This window comes from Cherax quadricarinatus, chromosome 2 (assembly GCF_038502225.1).
Source record: "Cherax quadricarinatus isolate ZL_2023a chromosome 2, ASM3850222v1, whole genome shotgun sequence".
In the NCBI taxonomy this organism is placed as follows: Eukaryota; Metazoa; Arthropoda; class Malacostraca; order Decapoda; family Parastacidae; genus Cherax; species Cherax quadricarinatus.
In genome coordinates, this window is record NC_091293.1 from 68,739,878 (window position 1) to 68,755,694 (window position 15,817).

Genomic DNA, 15,817 nt, shown 5'->3' on the forward strand with positions numbered 1-15,817 from the left:
TGAAACATATAAGTGAACAGTACATTGGACCCCCGGTTAACGATATTTTTTCACTTCAGAAGTATGTTCAGGTGCCAGTACTGACCGAATTTGTTCCCATAAGAAATATTGTGAAGTAGATTAGTCCATTTCAGACCCCCAAACATACACGTACAAACGCACTTACATAAATACACTTACATAATTGGTCGTATTTGGAGGTAATCGTTATGCGGGGGTCCGCTGTATTTAGATAAGGCTAAAGAGGTCTTTGTGGCATTTATGGATTTGGAAAAGGTGTATGACAGGGTGGATAGGGGGGCAATGTGGCAGATGTTGCAGGTGTATGGTGTAGGAGGTAGGTTACTGAAAGCAGTGAAGAGTTTTTACGAGGATAGTGAGGCTCAAGTTAGAGTACATAGGAAAGAGGGAAATTATTTCCCAGTAAAAGTAGGCCTTAGACAGGGATGTGTGATGTCACCGTGGTTGTTTAATATATTTATAGATGGGGTTGTAAGAGAAGTAAATGCGAGGGTCTTGACAAGAGGCGTGGAGTTAAAAGATAGGGAATCACACATAAAGTGGGAGTTGTCACAGTTGCTCTTTGCTGATGACACTGTGCTCTTGGGAGATTCTGAAGAGAAGTTGCAGAGATTGGTGGATGAATTTGGTAGGGTGTGCAAAAGAAGAAAAATAAAAGTGAATACAGGAAAGAGTAAGGTTATGAGGATAACAAAAATATTAGGTGATGAAATATTGGATATCAGATTGGAGGGAGAGAGTATCGAGGAGGTGAATGTATTCGGATATTTGGGAGTGGACGTGTCAGCGGATGGGTCTATGAAGGATGAGGTGAATCATAGAATTGATGAGGGGAAAAGGGTGAGTGGTGCACTTAGGAGTCTGTGGAGACAAAGAACTTTGTCCTTGGAGGCAAAGAGGGGAATGTATCAGAGTATAGTTTTACCAACACTCTTATATGGGTGTGAAGCATGGGTGATGAATGTTGCAGCAAGGAGAAGGCTGGAGGCAGTGGAGATGTCATGTCTGAGGGCAATGTGTGGTGTGAATATAATGCAGAGAATTCGTAGTTTGGAAGTTAGGAGGAGGTGCGGGATTACCAAAACTGTTGTCCAGAGGGCTGAGGAAGGGTTGATGAGGTGGTTTGGACATGTAGAGAGAATGGAGTGAAACAGAATGACTTCAAGAGTGTATCAGTCTGTAATGGAAGGAAGGCGGGGTAGGGGTCGGCCTAGGAAAGGTTGGAGGGAGGGGGTAAAGGAGGTTTTGTGTGCGAGGGGCTTGGACTTCCAGCAGGGGTGCGTGAGCGTGTTTGATAGGAGTGAATGGAGACGAATGGTTTTTAACCCTTTGAGGGTCGAGAGGCCCTCTCCGAAACTCGTTCTCAGGGTCGGCCAAATTTAAAAAAAAAAAAAATTATTTTCTCTTATGAAAAGATAGAGAATCTTTTCCCGATCATAACGACACCAAAAGTTTGAAATTTGATAGAAAACTTACGGAATTATGCTCTCGCAAAGTTAGCAGTCTCGGCGATGTTTACGGATCGGCGATTTTGCCCACTTTGAGCCCCATTTTCGGCCAATTTCACTGTACTAGTCGACAAAAAACATGAATATTTCGCTAGAACTCCATTTTTACTATCGAATGGGTGCAAGAAACCACCCATTTATAAATTCAACTATCCAGTACAGTGGTCAGAATTTAGCACTTTTGCCAATTTCACACAAATTTCAAAAGATGCCAATTTCGGAATAGGGTCCAGAATAAACAAGAAAGATATTCCTGGCACTAAAATGACATTTCCTCTAGTCATTAGTCACGTCTCAAGGCCCCTCTTATATTCTTTTGCTTTCCACTTTGAATTTTTATTCTCACAAAAAATATAAGATTTACTGTTATGCAGACTACTGCATTAGTGTAAAAAATGGTATAAATATTATTGGTGCACTTGTGAAAGAATATTAGACTCACCAGTTGACGTGTATTGCACGCTTGGCACGATTTGTTTACTTTTGAAGTTTGGTAAAAATCGAACATTTCTGCTACTTTGAGCTCAATTTCAAGGCACCTTTCATTGTAAAACCAGTCAAAATCATCTCAATTTCAGTAATATGTCTCCCATTCTATAAAATGAGACCAAGAAAACTAGAATACAACAATAAATACTATACGAAAATACACTGCAAAGTCGCTGATTTATTAAAAAAAAATGGAAAAAGTTTTTTTTTTCTCATTATGCACCGTGTGCTGCAGGATTTTTTTTAGACTGTGCACACTGACCACATAGACCCATTCTTTCATATGAAGGCCTACCAGCTTTCTCCCACTAGATTTGAGGTCGCTAGAATTTATGAGTACTAGTACGTCAAAAACCCCTACGCGTAAGACGTACTAGTACGACGAAAACCCTCAAAGGGTTAATACTTGACGTGCTGTTGGAGTGTGAACAAAGTAACATTTATGAAGGGGTTCAGGGAAACCGGCAGGCCGGACTTGAGTCCTGGCGATGGGAAGTACAGTGCCTGCACTCTGAAGGAGGGGTGTTAATGTTGCAGTTTAAAAACTGTAGTGTAAAGCACCCTTCTGGCAAGACAGTGATGGAGTGAATGATGGTGAAAGTTTTTCTTTTTCGGGCCACCCTGCCTTGGTGGGAATCGGCCAGTGTGATAATAAAAAAAAAAAAATCTAGTCAGTACTTACAGAGATATAAGGCCACAAAGTCAGCACTTGTCACTCATCTGATGGCAGTATGAAGCGCTGCCACCTGCAGAATTTTAGATTTTGCCACGGAAGTGGCTAGTTTATTGTGCACCACATATCCATTCTGTGGACGGTAGCACGAGCATATGGATACACTAAAGGCCTAGAAACTAGGCCCCAAAGGGTTAACAGGAATACATATGGATTTATATCTACATATCTATAGTTCACCTATCTGTTACAAGCAAATTTAGGAAATTTGCTTAGTATACCTGGTATCTTATTTTTATTAATAAGATATCTTGACATGTCTCATAGGTTATTATACAGTCTATCTCTATTCCTCAATAAGCGGACAATTAAGCACATAGTGTTCAAGAGAGTGACCATATGCCTGATCACATAATTTGCATTTAATTTGATCATCATCTGTGTGTCTCCTAAACTGCTAGAAGTACTTGTAACCAAACCTAAGCCTGGCCACTACAACATCAGTCAGTCTGTTCACATTGCAAGTTACTCCATAAACATACTTATCTATGTTTGTGTTATCATAGTGGGTTATAGATCTACTTAGGCTTCTAACTGCATTCCTATGACAATCATTTTCCTTATTTACTTCTCGCCTAATATTATTCCTGGTGCTAGACACACATATACCAAAGTTATATTCTACATTCTCCTTCTGGGTACTCTTCTTGGCTAACATATCAACTTGATGGGATCTATAGTAATTGTACATTAATTCCTTTGGTCCCTGATTTTTGAGTATGTATACCTGGCTTCTCCAATGAGCATGTTGTTGGAATCATTATATGAGTTAAGAGCATTCAGTGATGACATAGAATCAGTAATGATGATAGTCAGGCTCAGTGTCATAAGTTAGCTTTAGCACCATTAGGATTGCAAACAGTTCAGTTTGCAATGTAGATGCCCAGTTGTTAATTCTTATGCCTACTTCAACAAGTTTATTATCGTTCTTAACTAGGGAGGTGGCAACAAGAGCAGATGCAGCCCTGCCAGAAGACTCCTGTTTAGATCCATCAGTGTATACAACTTGTGATAACTTATTACTACCAGCTAGGCGAGAAATTTCTTCTTGAGCAGTTTCTTTAACGAGTGATTTAACCCTTTGACTGTCGCAGGCCCCTTTCTGAAACTGTCATTCTATGTCGCAAAATATTCGAAAAAAATAAATTATTTTTTCTTATGAAAATGTTAAGATTACTTTTCTGAGTGTTTTAGTCCAAAAAAAAAAAAAAAAATTTTGCCATCAGTACTTACCAAGATATAGAGGCGTGAAGTTTTCAGAAAATGAGCCGCTTATGGGCTACTGCCGCTCACCTGGTAAAGTTCGGTTTACTTGTATTTGAAGGTTTGTTGTTTTTTCACTATTTTATTTTTTCACATAACTTACATGGCCTGTGAGACCAAAGTAAGGTGCAATGTACATATATACACTCAGTTGTATACAACACAATAAGTACACAAACATAATTATCAATATATTGTTTACAAAACTTGTTTATAAAAACAAACAATACAAAAAGTTTTTTATTACTATTGTTCTATAATATATATACCAATGTACAGTCACCGAACATATTCCTAGAAGTTCTACAGCTTGTGTAATTCTTTGTAACATGTTTTCATACACATTGGTGTTTTACACTCCTCACACATAAAACCAGTGTGTGTGCATTTTTGTGGACTTTTTTATGTGCAAAGACAAAACACCTCCTCTGAGCAGATTTCTTCAAAGTATTAGCAGGCAGTTGTGTTATGTAGTTATCCTAGGTAAATGGTCATGTGTCATCATTCCTTCCTTCCTGCATTCATTTCCTACCTTCCTTCCTACCATCCTGCATTCCTTTCCTACCTTCCTGCATTCCTTTCCTACCTCCCTGCATTCCTTTCCTACCTTCCTACATTCCTTTCCTACCTTCCTGCAATCCTTTCCTAACTTCCTACCTTCCTTTCCTACCTACCTTCCTGCATTCCTTTCCTACCTACCTTCCTGCATTCCTTTCCTACCTTCCTTCGTACATTCCTTCGTCTTTCCTTACTTTTTTCTTCCTTTCATCTCGTCCTTCCTTCATTTCTGCCTTCCATTCTTCCTTTCTTCTGGTTTCTATAATATATATACACATATATAGTCACTAGATACTTTCATATAACTGCTATTATCTTCATTCAGCAAGCTTTTCTTGTGTGCAAGTGTGTGGCTTATAATTGTTTTGAGTCAGGAGTCGGCAGCTGTCAAAATGACATACTATCTCATTACTCACTCCCCCTACCACCTGTCAAAACAATGGGGTGGGATGCTGCTTTCCCTCCATTCTATCTAATTATCTTTCTCCCTTATTCTATCTCTTTCAATCTGTCTCTCTCTCTCTATCTGTCTATCTCTGTCTCACAGGTACACATAAATACAAGTATACATAGTGTAAATTACCTAGGATAACCCCAAAAATCCAGACAAAGTGCTATACTCTGCTTGAAGATGTGAGTAAATGTGATGATGACAGTCTTGTGGCTCTCTCCGAGACAGAGAGCTAGTCGGATAGACAGGGAGCTTGACACAGACAGACAGACAGAAATGTTTGTGTACCAGCAAAAACAAAGGGAGGGCAATGGTCATCTAATCTTTTCTTATCAGCTGCACCCTCCCCCACCCTTATTTACGCTCATCAAACGTCAGCTCTTATCAGATGTTATCTCCCCTTATCTTGTCACTGTCATGGGGTGGACTTTTTTTTTTCTTGCTTCAAGGGAACAATATTATTACATCATCTTCTTCCTCCTCTTCCTCCTCTTCCTCCTCCTCTTCCTCCTCCTCTTCCTCCTCCTCTTCCTCCTCCTCTTCCTCCTCCTCTTCCTCCTCCTCTTCCTCCTCCTCTTCCTCCTCCTCCTCCTCCTCTTCCTCCTCCTCCTCCTCCTCCTCCTCCTCCTCTTCCTCCTCCTCTTCCTCCTCCTCCTCCTCCTCCTCCTCCTCCTCTTCCTCCTCCTCTTCCTCCTCCTCTTCCTCCTCCTCTTCCTCCTCCTCTTCCTCCTCCTCTTCCTCTTCCTCTTCCTCCTCCTCTTCCTCCTCCTCGCGGTGGTGACGGCGGCAGCGGTCCTGGTCCTCCTCCTCCTCCTCCATTGCTTTTGGTCTCAGACTCCTCGAAATCATGAAATTGATCTTCACTGACACTTCTATCTGTGTTAGAGCATCATTTGGGAAGAGAAGAGTCCCAGATTTGCTGGGGAGTCACATATTTCTTACCGCTAAGCATGCTGAAAAAGGATGACTGAAATGGCATTCCCACAATGCACCACTGGCTCCCCGATTTTTTTTATGTAGTGCACACTGACCATGGAGACCCATTCTCTCACATGTGGGCCTACCATTTTTCTCCTGCTTGATTTGAAGCCGCTAGAATTTATGCAATTTATGCATATGAATACGTCAGAAACAGTGGAGTGTAAGGTGTATATACATAGCTTAAACAATCAGAGGGTTAAGGAAGGGATTACTAGCAATGAGCTTCTTGGGAGGGACTTGCAGGTATGTGATATTAAATGAACACATCTTCCATGGAGGAGTGAAATGCTCTTGTTGTCTACAGTGATACAGTTCATGCAGGTTATAAAACTTAATGCAATTGCATGTTTTCACAATCCATTTAGATCTGTGTGTATTTACTTCTAGAAGCTTAGTAAGGTTCATTGTGACAGTGTCTGGTTCATTTCTTAACATTCTAATACCGAGTACAGTGTTAATCTCAACAATCCTATCCTATTATCTCTTTCTTCATTTCAATACTCATTAGCACCTTTTTTCTCGAAGGGTTGGCACTAGAAGTTTTCTTGGGGCCCATGGTGGCTTATTTTGCAGAAACAAGCACCAAAAACAGTGATAATGTGGAATGTACCAAATGTATCCTTAGATGCGCGCACACTGGCTGGCTTGTAAACACTGGCACACACGGGGCAGTTCAGGCCACACGTGGACACGTCTCGTACGAATCGCATCGGATACCGAGGCAAAATGTTTGCGATAAAATGCATCGAATACCGGATTTATCGAATACCGGGGGTCCACTGTATTTATGGTTGTATTCTCTCTTTCTTGGTCTTATTTGATGGAGTGGGAAACATATTGTAGAAACAGAGGTGATTTTGATTGGTTTTGCTATGAAAAGAACCTTGAAATGGAGCTCAAAGTAGGGGAAATGTTTGATTTTGGCCAATGTTCAAAAATAAACAAATGATGTCATTGTCCAATAAATGTCCAACTAGCCATTCTAATATGCAGTCATGAATGAGTTGACATTATTTATACAGTTATTACAATATTGCAGTTGTCTGCATAACAGAAAATCTTCTATTTTTTGTTTGAATAAAAATTCAGAGTAGAAAGCAAGAGTAATATCAGAGGGGCCTGGAGATGTGACTGATGAACAAAGAAAATGTTATTTTAGAGCTAGGAATGTCTGCATTGTTCATTCTGGACCCTATTTTGAAATTGGCATATTTTTTAATTTGTGTGAAATTGGCCAAATTGCAAATTTCTGACCACATTATTGGGTAGTTGAAATTGGTAAATGGGCAGTTTCTTGTACTCAATCAATAGAATAAATGGAGTTCTAAAGAAAAGTTATGAGTTTGGTTGACTGGAACAATAGAATTAGCCAAAAATAGGGCTCAAAGTGGGTGAAATCGCCGATTCGTAAATATCGCTGATTCGTAAATGTTGCCGAGGTTGCTAACTTCGCCAGAGCGTAATTCCGTAAGTTTTCCATCAAATTTTGTACTTTTGGTGTTATTACCGTTGAGAACAGATTATCATTTCATAAAAAAAATTTGTTTTTTCAAATATTTTGCGACACCAGGAGACACCTCAGGATCTGGGGTTTCGACAGTCAAAGGGTTAATCTTTACTTTGACACTAATATTAGGTACTGAAATAGTGCTCAAATAGTCACAAACAGAGTGACAGGTGAACATTTTGACCTACCTTAGTCACATACTATTGTCTATAAGTATATACATAGTATTTATAGGTCCCAGCAATGTTTTGGATACACGAGAGTATATAATAATAATAAGTTCCCTTGAAGCTTGATGTAAGAGTGTGGCACTTGTCTTATCTCTTCACTCCACTGCTGACAATGAAGAGAATCATCTTATCTAACCTCATCTTTCTGCTAATGGCAGTGGCAACATTTGATGAGCCTTTGCTTTATTTGTTTTCACTCTTACACATAAACATGTCTGTATCTGTCTGTCTGTCTATCTGTCTGTCTCAAGGAGTTGCTCATGAACCATCTAGTATTACACATGATCACTATGTACAAACACAGTATAGCACTTTGTCTGGACTTCTTGGGTTATCCTAGGAAATTTACTCTCTGTATAATTGTATTTACATATGTGTTAATGTGAGATAGACAGACAGACAGAGACAGATACAGACAGACAGGCGGAGATAGAGATAGCCAATCAGCCAGCCGCCGGCTACCGAGCTGGCCAGTCAGCCTGTCGAAATTACAGTTCCAGAATAGCACTTTGTCTGGATTTTTTGGGTTATCCTAGGTAATTTACACCATGTATAATTGTATTTACGTATGTGATCCTGTGAGATAGAGACAGATATAGAGATAGAGATAGATATAGACAGACAGACGGAGATAGTGACAGTCAATCAGCTAGCTAACTGGCCAGCCAGCCGCCTGCTAGCCAGCTGGGCAACCAGCCTCCTGAAATTTCAGTTCCAGAATAGCGCTTTGTCTGGAGTTTTTGGGTTAACCTAGGTAATTTACACTACATAAAATTATATTTACGTATGTGTTCCTGTGAGACGGAGACAGATATAGAGACAGAGATAGATACAGACAGACAGATGAAGATAGAGACAGCTAATCAACCAGCCAGCTGGCCAGCCAGCCAACCTGCCACTGGCTAGCCAGCCAGCCTGCCAAAATTACAGTTCCGGACTTGTTTCTTTTTACTTAGGGCATAGGTTATAGGACATTCTGGCAAGATGACACTTTCCTCTTAAAAGGGCCAGTGATAATATGACATGACATCAGTGAATCCTTAGTGTTTGCCGCGCTGTTTGCTCTAGCTCACGCTCAGTTGAACTGGTGCTCCCACAAGGTACTAAATGGTCCCAGATTTTTTTTAATACAGCGCACACCGAGGGTTAAGACCCATTTTATGCTGACCAGGCATCTCAGGCCAATTGTGCCAAATTTGGAGGCAGGAAAAATAAAACATAGATCTAGGTTTGGAGTGCTAGCAGTAAGAACATAGATCTATGTTTGGATAGTTAAGGGGTTAAGAGATGCAAATTTCAAAATAGGGTCCAGAATAAACACTGCAGACATTCCTGGCACTAGAATTACGTTTTCTCAGTTCATTAGTCATGTCTCCAGGCCCCTCTTATATTATGCTTGCTTCCCATTTTGAATTTTTATTCACACAAAAAATAGATTTACTGTTATGCATACTACTGCATTATTGTAATAATTGTATAAATAGTGTCAAACCATTTGTGACTGCACATTAGACCGGCCAGTTGGACACGTATTGGACGATGACATTGTTTATTTACTCTTGAACATCGGCAAAAGTCGAATATTTCCACTAGTTTGTGCTCGATTTCAAGGTACTTTCTGTTGTGAAACCAATCAAAATCATATCTGTTTCTATAATATATCTTCCATTCTATCAAATGAGATAAAGAATGAGAATACAACCACAAAATCATACGAAAATACACTGCAAAGTCGCTGTTTTTCACCAAAAATACCGTCCTAGTTTTTTCTCATTATGCACTACGTGCTGCAGAATCTTTTTATATAGTGCACATTTACCACACAGACCTATTCTCTCATATGTAGGCCCAAATTTACTGGCCATAGCTCATCTGAGTGAGCTGAGCTCATGGTGACCGACAGTGGCTTCAAAGCCACCTTCATCTTTTATGGACAATATACGGTGTATGTGCTTTACGCAATGAGAAGCATTTCTTTTATTCGTTGGAACCATGGCTAGGGCTAAAAGTAAGCAGGTTATAACAGTAAATGGAGAAAAAGAAATTGGAATGACTTATGCAGCAAGTAGCACCACCAAACAGTAGTGGCAGGCTAGTGTGGTGACCCCGGAAATTTGAAATTATGCTACCCGAAATTAGTACTAGATTACTGATGGAACCGGATTACTGATTGCCGGGTTAGTGATGGCTGACCTGTACTATTATCACCACTGTCTAATCCTAACTCTTTCCTCATTCCTCCTGCCGCTTTCCTCCTTCCGCTTTCCTCCTCCTCCCTCCATCATCAGTACATGTATAGGCCAACAAATCATAGAATAATAATAAGAGAATATGTTTAGTAGAGGTAACATTTCTGAGTCATCTTAAGGCCAGAGAGTTGAGTTTTGGTGTTAATGAGCTTGTCATTTTCCAGGTGGGGTACATCAGGGTCTCTGACAAAAGCGCATCTTTTATTCCTTTAAAAGCAGTTTTTTCACAAGCAAGGTTCAGTATTAGGGTAGATCTAGTGTGCTTTTTGAATTTTAGTAAAAATTCCCAGGAGTGAGGAATTTGATATTAATGTACTTGATTATTTGTTTGAATTTTTGGCCTGCTAGGAGGATGTCATTGTTGAGTAGCAAATTGTGTTTTATGTTTCAGATCACAGGATCTATCATAAGGTTCAGAGAGAGGTAAAAATAAGTAGACAATTGTCCTTTTGTGAGTCTGCATGAGAAGCTATTTCATCTAAACTGAAGACACTCAGATTGCCATCTTTATGTAAATTAGCACTGAATATTTAACAAAATATCAGTGCTTCGTAGAAACCATACCTGTGACTGGTTTTGAGGGTTCTACCCTCGTAGATTCTTCGTACGAAATTCTCTTTAAAGTTTTGGCACGCAAACTATATACGTAACTTGGCACTTATAATGTCTTTACATCAAATTACACTCTGGCATGAAAAGTATTGGATACAGGTACAGTGGACCCTCGGTTATTGGCCATAATCCGTTCCAGAAGGTCGGCCGAAAACCGAAATAATATTTCTCATAAGAATTAATGTAAATACAGTTAAATACAATTACTTCTACTTACACTTAGGTCACACTACACATATATGTACATGTTTATTTATACACACTCATCTGAGTTTTCTTGAATTTTATCTTAATAGTTCTTGTTCTTATTATTTTTCCTTTCATATCCACGGGGAAGTGGAATAAGAATCTTTCCTCCGTAAGCCATGCGTGTTGTAAAAGTCAACTAAAATGCCGGGAACAATGGGCTAATAACCCCTTTTCCTGTAATTACTAAAAAGAATAAGAAGAAAATTGTCAGAGTGGGATGTCTGAATGTTGTGCAAATGATAAGAAAGAGATGATTGTGGATGTTATGAATGAGAAGAAGCTGGATGTCCTGGCTTTAAGTGAAACAAAGCTGAAGGGGGTGGGAGAGTTTCAGTGGAGAGGAATAAATGGGATTAGGTCATGGGTTTCAAATAGAGTTAAAGCTAAAGAAGGAGTAGCAATAATGTTGAAGGATAAGCTATGGCAGGAAAAGAGGGACTATAAATGTATTAATTCAAGGATTATGTGGAGTAAAATAAAGGTTGGGTGTGAAAAGTGGGTTATAGTAAGCATATATGCACCTGGAGAAGAGAGAAGTGTAGAGGAGAGAGAGAGATTTTGGAAAATGTTGAGTGAATGCATGGGGAGTTTTAAACCAAGTGTGAGAGTACTTGTGGTTGGGGATTTCAATGCTAAAGTGGGTAAAAATGTTGTGGAGGAAGTAGTAGGTAAATTTGGGGTGCCAGGGGCAAATGAAAATGGGGAGCCTTTAATTGAGCTATGTGTAGAAAGAGGTTTGGTAATAAGTAATACATATTTTATGAAAAAGAGGATAATAAATATACAAAGTTTGATATAGCACGTAATGAAAGTAATTTGTTAGATTATGTATTGACGGATAAAAGGTTGATGGGTAGGCTTCAGGATGTACACATTTATAGAGGGGCAACTGATATATCGGATCATTATTTAGTTGTAGCCACAGAGTAAGAGGTAGATGGGACAAGAGGAAAATGGCAACAAGTAAGAGGGAGGTGAAAGTGTATAAACTAAGGGAGGAGGAAGTTTGGGTGGTGCAAGTATGAGTAGTGGGGGGGGGGGGGGGTTGAAGAGGGTTGGAATAGTTTTAAAAATGCCGTTTTTAGAGTGCGGGGCAGAAGTTTGTCGTTGTAGGAGGGTAAGTGCAGGAGGAATGAAGAGTGATTGGTGGAATGATGAAGTAAAAGGTGTGATAAAAGAGAAAAAGGTACCTTATAAGAGGTTTTTATAAAGCAGAAGTGTTATAAGAAGAGTATATGGAGAGTAAAAGAAAGGTGAAGAGAATGGTGAGAGAGTGCAGAAGGAGAGCAGATGATAGAGTGGGAGAGGCACTCTCAAGAAATTTTAATGAAAATATGAAAAATTTTTGGAGTGAGTTAAACAAGTTAAGAAAGCCTAGGGAATGAATGGATTTGTCAGTTAAAAACAGAGTAGGGGAGTTAGTAGATGGGGAGATGGAGGTATTGGGTAGATGGCAAGAATATTTTGAGGAACTTTTAAATGTCACCGAAGAAAGGGAGGCGGTAATTTCATGCACTGGCCAGGGAGGTATACCATCTTTAAGGAGCGAAGAAGAGCAGGATGTGAGTATGGGGGAGGTGCGTGAGGCATTACGTAGAATGAAAGGGGGTAAAGCAACTGGAACTGACGGGATCATGACAGAAATGTTAAAAGCAGGGGGGAATATAGTGTTGGAGTGGTTGGTATTTTTGTTTAATAAATGTATGAAAGAGGGGAAGGTACCTAGGGATTGGCAGAGGGCGTGTATAGTCCCTTTATATAAAGGGAAGGGGACAAAAGAGATTGTAAAAATTATAGAGGAATAAGTTTACTGAGTATGCTAGGAAAAGTGTACTGTAGGGTTATTATTGAAAGAATTAGAGGTAAGACAGAATGTAGAATTGCGGATGAGCAAGGAGGTTTTAGAGTGGGTAGGGGATGTGTAGATCAAGTGCTTACATTGAAGCATATATTGAAGCACTGGTCACCGTTGCCCAGCGGTGAGAGTAGCCACTCTCATTGCTGAGGTCCAGGTAATAAACCCTGGAGATTAACATAAAAATTTTTTTTTATAGGTAGTAGGTTGGTAGACAGCAACCACCCAGGGGGGTACTACCGTCCTGCTAAGTGAGTGTGAAACGAAAGCCTGTAATTATTTTACATGATGGTAAGATTGCTGGTGTCCTTTGTCTGTCTCATAAATATGCAAGATTACAGGTACGTCTTTCTACTTCTACTTACACTTAGGTCACACTACACATACATGTACATGTTTATTTATACACACTCATCTGAGTTTTCTTTGATTTTATTCTTAATAGTTCTTGGTCTTATTACTTTTCCTTTTATATCCATGGGGAAGTGGAATAAGAATCTTTCCTCCATAAGCCATGCGTGTTGTAAAAGTCAGCTAAAATGCCGGGAACAGTGGGCTAGTAACCCTTTTTCCTGTAATAAATTACTAAAAAGAATAAGAAGAAAATTGTCAAAGTGGGAAGTCTGAATGTGTGGATGTTGTGCAAATGATAAGAAAGAGATTGCGGATGTTATGAATGATAAGAAGCTGGATGTCCTGGCTTTAAGTGAAACAAAGCTGAAGGGGGTGGGAGAGTTTCAGTGGAGAGGAATAAATGGGATTAGGTCAGGGGTTTCAAATAGAGTTTAGAGCTAAAGAAGGAGTAGCAATAATGTTGAAGGATAAGTTATGGCAGGAAAAGATGGACTACAAATGCATTAATTCAAGGATTATGTGGAGTAAAATAAAGGTTGGATGTGAAAGGTGGGTTATAGTAAGCGTATAGGCACCTGGAGAAGAGAGAAGTGTAGAGGAGAGAGAGAGATTTTGGGATATGTTGAGTGAATGCGTGGGGAGTTTTGAACCAAGTGTGAGAGTAATGGTGGTTGAGGATTTCAATGCTAAAGTAGGTAAAAATGTTGTGGAGGGAGTAGTAGGTAAATTTGGGGTGCCAGGGGTAAATGAAAATGGGGAGCCTTTAATTGAGCTATGTGTAGAAAGAGGTTTGGTAATAAGTAATACATATTTTATAAAGAAGAGGATAAATAAATATACAAGGTATGATATAGCATGTAATGAAAGTAGTTTGTTAGATTATGTTTTGGTGGATAAAAGGTTGATGGGTAGGCTCCAGGATGTACACGTTTATAGAGGGGCAACTGATATATTGGATCATTATTTAGTTGTAGCTACAGTTAGAGTAAGAGGTAGACAGGAAAAGAGGAAAATGGCAACAACAAGCAAGAGGGAGGTGAAAGTGTATAAACTAAGGGAGGAGGAAGTTCAGGTGAGATATAAGCAACTATTGGCAAAAAGGTGGGCTGGTGCAAGTATGAGTAGTGGAGGGGGGTTGAAGAGGGTTGGAATAGTTTTAAAAATGCAGTATTAGAATGTGGGGCAGAAGTTTGTAGTTATAGGAGGGTGGGTGCAGTAGGAATGAGGAGTGATTGGTAGAATGATGAAGTAAAGGGTGTGACAAAGGAGAAAAAGTTAGCTTATGAGAGGTTTTTACAAAGCAGAAGTGTTATAAGAAGAGTAGAGTATATGGAGAGTAAAAGAAAGGTGAAGAGAGTGCAAAAGGAGAGCAGATGATAGAGTGGGAGAGGCACTGTCAAGAAATTTTAATGAAAATAAAAAAAAAATTTGGAGTAAGTTAAACAAGTTAAGAAAGCCTAGATAATGAATGAATTTTTCAGTTAAAAACAGAGTAGGGGAGTTAGTAGATGGGGAGATGGAGGTTTTGGGTAGATGGCGAGAATATTTTGAGGAACTTTTAAATGTCGACGAAGAAAGGGATGCGGTAATTTCATGCACTGGCCAGGGAGGTATACCATCTTTTAGGAGTGAAGAAGAACAGGATGTGAGTGTGGGGGAGGTGCATGAGGCATTACGTAGAATGAAAGGGGGTAAAGCAGCTGGAACTGATTGGATCATGACAGAAATGTTAAAAGCAGGGGGGAGATATAGTGTTTGAGTGGTTGGTACTTTTGTTTAATAAATGTATGAAAGAGGGGAAGGTACCCAGGGATTGGCAGAGAGCATGTATAGTCCCTTTACATAAAGGGAAGGGGGACAAAAGAGATTGTAAATATTATAGAGGAATAAGTTTACTGAGTATGCTAGGAAAAGTGTACTGTAGGGTTATAACTGAAAGAATTAGAGGTAAGACAGAACATAGGATTGCGGATGAGCAAGGAGGTTTCAGAGTGGGTAGGGGATGTGTAGATCAAGTGTTTATATTGAGGCATATTTGTGAACAGTATTTAGATAAAGGTAGGGAAGTTATTATTGCATTTATGGATTTAGAAAAGGCATATGGTAGAGTCGATAGGGGAGCAGTGTGGCAGATGTTGCAAGTATATGGAATAGGTGGTAAGTTACTAAATGCTGTAAAGAGTTTTTATGAGGATAGTGAGGCTCAGGTTAGGGTGTGTAGAAGAGAGGGAGACTGCTTCCCAGTAAAAGTAGGTCCTAGGGATCTGTAATGTCACCATGGTTGTTTAATATATTTATAGATGGGGTTGTAAAAGAAGTAAATGCTAGGGTGTTTGGGAGAGGGGTGGGATTAAATTATGGGGAATCAAATACAAAATGGAAATTGACACAGTTGCTTTTTGCTGATGATACTGTGCTCATGGGAGATTCTAAGGAAAAATTGCAAAGGTTAGTGGATGAGTTTGGGAGTGTGTGTAAAGGTAGATAGTTGAAAGTGAACATAGAAAAGAGTAAGGTGATGAAGGTATCAAATGATTTAGATAAAGAAAAATTGGATATCAAATTGGGGAGGAGGAGTATGGAAGAAGTGAATATTTTCAGATACTTGGGAGTTGACGTGTCGGTAGATGGATTTATGAAGGATGAGGTTAATCATAGAATTGATGAGGGAAAAAAGGTGAGTGGTGCGTTGAGGTATATTTGGAGACAAAAAACGTTACCTATGGAGGCAAAGAAGGGAATGTATGAAAGTATAGT